We start from the raw sequence: 6,000 nt of genomic DNA, 5'->3' as shown, positions 1-6,000 counted from the left end.
AGATAATGTTCTCGACTTCCACACATTTTTCAAGGCTCCCAAAATTTTCGCCCCCTCCCCCACCCTATGATCCACTTCCGCTTCCATGGTTCCATCCGCTGCCAGATCCACTCCCAGATATCTAAAACACTTCACTTCCTCCAGTTTTTCTCCATTCAAACTCACCTCCCAATTGACTTGACCCTCAACTCTACTGTACCTAATAACCTTGCTCTTATTCACATTTACTCTTAACTTTCTTCTTTCACACACTTTACCAAACTCAGTCACCAGCTTCTGCAATTTCTCATATGAATCAGCCACCAGCGCTGTATCATCAGCGAACAACAACTGACTCACTTCCCAAGCTCTCTCATCCCCAACAGACTTCATACTTGCCCCTCTTTCCAGGACTCCTGCATTTACCTCCCTAACAACCCCATCCATAAACAAATTAAACAACCATGGAGACATCACACACCCCTGCCGCAAACCTACATTCACTGAGAACCAATCACTTTCCTCTCTTCCTACACGTACACAAGCCTTACATCATCGATAAAAACTTTTCACTGCTTCTAACAACTTGCCTCCCACACCATATATTCTTAATACCTTCCACAGAGCATCTCTATCAACTCTATCATATGCCTTCTCCAGATCCATAAATGCTACATACAAATCCATTTGCTTTTCTAAGTATTTCTCACATACATTCTTCAAAGCAAACACCTGATCCACACATCCTCTACCACTTCGGAAACCGCACTGCTCTTCCCCAATCTGATGCTCTGTACATGCCTTCACCCTCTCAATCAATACCCTCCCATATAATTTACCAGGAATACTCAACAAACTTATACCTCTGTAATTTGAGCACTCACTCTTATCCCCTTTGCCTTTGTACAATGGCACTATGCACGCATTCCGCCAATCCTCAGGCACCTCACCATGAGTCATACATACATTAAATAACCTTACCAACCAGTCAACAATACAGTCACCCCCCTTTTTTAATAAATTCCACTGCAATACCATCCAAACCTGCTGCCTTGCCGGCTTTCATCTTCTGCAAAGCTTTTACTACCTCTTCTCTGTTTACCAAATCATTTTCCCTAACCCTCTCACTTTGCACACCACCTCGACCAAAACACCCTATATCTGCCACTCTGTCATCAGACACATTCAACAAACCTTCAAAATACTCATTCCATCTCCTTCTCACATCACCACTACTTGTTATCACCTCCCCATTTGCGCCCTTCACTGATGTTCCCATTTGCTCCCTTGTCTTACGCACCCTATTTACCTCCTTCCAGAACATCTTTTTATTCTCCCTAAAATTTACTGATAGTCTCTCACCCCAACTCTCATTTGCCCTTTTTTTCACCTCTTGCACCTTTCTCTTGACCTCCTGTCTCTTTCTTTGATACTTCTCCCACTCAATTGCATTTTTTCCCTGCAAAAATCGTCCAAATGCCTCTCTCTTCTCTTTCACTAATACTCTTACTTCTTCATCCCACCACTCACTACCCTTTCTAAACAGCCCACCTCCCACTCTTCTCATGCCACAAGCATCTTTTGCGCAATCCATCACTGATTCCCTAAATACATCCCATTCCTCCCCCACTCCCCTTACTTCCATTGTTCTCACCTTTTTCCATTCTGTACACAGTTTCTCCTGGTACTTCCCCACACAGGTCTCCTTCCCAAGCTCACTTACTCTCACCACCTTCTTCACCCCAACATTCACTCCTCTTTTCTGAAAACCCATACTAATCTTCACCTTAGCCTCCACAAGATAATGATCAGACATCCCTCCAGTTTCACCTCTCAGCACATTAACATCCAAAAGTCTCTCTTTCGCACGCCTGTCAATTAACACGTAATCCAATAACGCTCTCTGGCCATCTTTCCTACTTACATAAGTATACTTATGTATATCTCGCTTTTTAAACCAGGTATTCCCAATCATCAGTCCTTTTTCAGCACATAAATCTACAAGCTCTTCACCATTTCCATTTACAACACTGAACACCCCATGCATACCAATTATTCCCTCAACTGCCACATTACTCACCTTTGCATTCAAATCACCCATCACTATAACCCGGTCTCGTGCATCAAAACCGCTAACACACTCATTCAGCTGCTCCCAAAACACTTGCCTCTCATGATCTTTCTTCTCATGCCCAGGTGCATATGCACCAATAATCACCCACCTCTCTCCATCAACTTTCAATTTTACCCATATTAATCGAGAATTTACTTTCTTACATTCTATCACATACTCCCACAACTCCTGTTTCAGGAGTATTGCTACTCCTTCCCTTGCTCTTGTCCTCTCACTAACCCCTGACTTCACTCCCCAGACATTTCCAAACCACTCTTCCCCTTTACCCTTGAGCTTCGTTTCACTCAGAGCCAAAACATCCAGGTTCCTTTCCTCAAACATACTACCTATCTCCCCTTTTTTCACATCTTGCTTACATCCACACACATTTCGGCACCCCACTCTGAGCCTTCGAGGAGGATGATCACTCCCCGCGTGACTCCTTCTTCTGTTTCCCATTTTAGAAAGTTAATACAAGGAGGGGAGGATTTCCGGCCCCAAGCTCCCGTCCCCTCTAGTCGCTTTCTACGACACGCGAGGAATACGTGGGAAGTATTCTTTCACCCCTATCCCCAGGGATAATATACATATATATATATATACATATACACACACACACACATACACACACATACGCACATACACACACACACACACACATACATATATATACATATGAAAAATGTAAGAAACAATTTAGAAAACAAACTTTTAGCTTGAAATGAATGAAAAAAAAAAAATATATATATATATATATATATATATATATATATATATATATATATATATATATATATATATATATATATATATATATATATATATGTATATTATCCCTGGGGATAGGGGTGAAAGAATACTTCCCACGTATTCCTCGCGTGTCGTAGAAAGCGACTAGAGGGGACGGGAGCTTGGGGCCGGAAATCCTCCCCTCCTTGTATTAACTTTCTAAAATGGGAAACAGAAGAAGGAGTCACGCGGGGAGTGCTCATCCTCCTCGTAGGTTCAGAGTGGGGTGCCTAAATGTGTGTGGATGTAACCAAGATGTGAAAAAAGGAGAGATAGGTAGTATGTTTGAGGAAAGGAACCTGGATGTTTTGGCTCTGAGTGAAACGAAGCTCAAGGGTAAAGGGGAAGAGTGGTTTGGAAATGTCTGGGGAGTGAAGTCAGGGGTTAGTGAGAGGACAAGAGCAAGGGAAGGAGTAGCAATACTCCTAAAACAGGAGTTGTGGGAGTATGTGATAGAATGTAAGAAAGTAAATTCTCGATTAATATGGGTAAAATTGAAAGTTGATGGAGAGAGGTGGGTGATTATTGGTGCATATGCACCTGGGCATGAGAAGAAAGATCATGAGAGGCAAGTGTTTTGGGAGCAGCTAAATGAGTGTGTTAGCGGTTTTGATGCACGAGACCGGGTTATAGTGATGGGTGATTTGAATGCAAAGGTGAGTAATGTGGCAGTTGAGGGAATAATTGGTGTACATGGGGTGTTCAGTGTTGTAAATGGAAATGGTGAAGAGCTTGTAGATTTATGTGCTGAAAAAGGACTGATGATTGGGAATACCTGGTTTAAAAAGCGAGATATACATAAGTATACTTATGTAAGTAGGAGAGATGGCTAGAGAGCGTTATTGGATTGCGTGTTAATTGACAGGCGTGCGAAAGAGAGACTTTTGGATGTCAATGTGCTGAGAGGTGCAACTGGAGGGATGTCTGATCATTATCTTGTGGAGGCTAAGGTGAAGATTACTATGGGTTTTCAGAAAAGAGGAGTGAATGTTGGGGTGAAGAAGGTGGTGAGAGTAAGTGAGCTTGGGAAGGAGACTTGTGTGAAGAAGTATCAGGAGAGACTGTGTACAGAATGGAAAAAGGTGAGAACAATGGAAGTAAGGGGAGTGGGGGAGGAATGGGATGTATTTAGGGAATCAGTGATGGATTGCGCAAAAGATGCTTGTGGCATGAGAAGAGTGGGAGGTGGGCTGTTTAGAAAGGGTAGTGAGTGGTGGGATGAAGAAGTAAGAGTATTAGTGAAAGAGAAGAGAGAGGCATTTGGACGATTTTTGCAGGGAAAAAATGCAATTGAGTGGGATAAGTATAAAAGAAAGAGACAGGAGGTCAATAGAAAGGTGCAAGAGGTGAAAAAAAGGGCAAATGAGATTTGGGGTGAGAGACTATCAGTAAATTTTAGGGAGAATAAAAAGATGTTCTGGAAGGAGGTAAATAGGGTGCGTAAGACAAGGGAGCAAATGGGAACTTCAGTGAAGGGCGTAAATGGGGAGGTGATAACAAGTAGTGGTGATGTGAGAAGGAGATGGAGTGAGTATTTTGAAGGTTTGTTGAATGTGTCTGATGACAGAGTGGCAGATATAGGGTGTTTGGGTCGAGGTGGTGTGCAAAGTGAGAGGGTTAGGGAAAATGATTTGGTAAACAGAGAAGAGGTAGTAAAAGCTTTGCGGAAGATGAAAGCCGGCAAGGCAGCAGGTTTGGATGGTATTGCAGTGGAATTTATTAAAAAAGGGGGTGACTGTATTGTTGACTGGTTGGTAAGGTTATTTAATGTATGTATGACTCATGGTGAGGTGCCTGAGGATTGGCGGAATGCGTGCATAGTGCCATTGTACAAAGGCAAAGGGGATAAGAGTGAGTGCTCAAATTACAGAGGTATAAGTTTGTTGAGTATTCCTGGTAAATTATATGGGAGGGTATTGATTGAGAGGGTGAAGGCATGTACAGAGCATCAGATTGGGGAAGAGCAGTGTGGTTTCAGAAGTGGTAGAGGATGTGTGGATCAGGTGTTTGCTTTGAAGAATGTATGTGAGAAATACTTAGAAAAGCAAATGGATTTGTATGTAGCATTTATGGATCTGGAGAAGGCATATGATAGAGTTGATAGAGATGCTCTGTGGAAGGTATTAAGAATATATGGTGTGGGAGGCAAGTTGTTAGAAGCAGTGAAAAGTTTTTATCGAGGATGTAAGGCATGTGTACGTGTAGGAAGAGAGGAAAGTGATTGGTTCTCAGTGAATGTAGGTTTGCGGCAGGGGTGTGTGATGTCTCCATGGTTGTTTAATTTGTTTATGGATGGGGTTGTTAGGGAGGTAAATGCAAGAGTTTTGGAAAGAGGGGCAAGTATGAAGTCTGTTGGGGATGAGAGAGCTTGGGAAGTGAGTCAGTTGTTGTTCGCTGATGATACAGCGCTGGTGGCGGATTCATGTGAGAAACTGCAGAAGCTGGTGACGGAGTTTGGTAAAGTGTGTGGAAGAAGAAAGTTAAGAGTAAATGTGAATAAGAGCAAGGTTATTAGGTACAGTAGGGTTGAGGGTCAAGTCAATTGGGAGGTGAGTTTGAATGGAGAAAAACTGGAGGAAGTGAAGTGTTTTAGATATCTGGGAGTGGATCTGTCAGCGGATGGAACCATGGAAGCGGAAGTGGATCATAGGGTGGGGGAGGGGGCGAAAATTCTGGGAGCCTTGAAGAATGTGTGGAAGTCGAGAACATTATCTCGGAAAGCAAAAATGGGTATGTTTGAAGGAATAGTGGTTCCAACAATGTTGTATGGTTGCGAGGCGTGGACTATGGATAGAGTTGTGCGCAGGAGGATGGATGTGCTGGAAATGAGATGTTTGAGGACAATGTGTGGTGTGAGGTGGTTTGATCGAGTAAGTAACGTAAGGGTAAGAGAGATGTGTGGAATAAAAAGAGCGTGGTTGAGAGAGCAGAAGAGGGTGTTTTGAAATGGTTTGGGCACATGGAGAGAATGAGTGAGGAAAGATTGACCAAGAGGATATATGTGTCGGAGGTGGAGGGAACGAGGAGAAGAGGGAGACCAAATTGGAGGTGGAAAGATGGAGTGAAAAAGGATTTTGTGTGATCGGGGCCTGAACATGCAGGAGGGTGAAAGGAGGGCA

Source organism: Panulirus ornatus, chromosome 9 (genome assembly GCF_036320965.1).
Source record: "Panulirus ornatus isolate Po-2019 chromosome 9, ASM3632096v1, whole genome shotgun sequence".
NCBI classification, from domain to species: domain Eukaryota; kingdom Metazoa; phylum Arthropoda; class Malacostraca; order Decapoda; family Palinuridae; genus Panulirus; species Panulirus ornatus.
Note: the sequence above shows the minus strand (reverse complement) of the source record.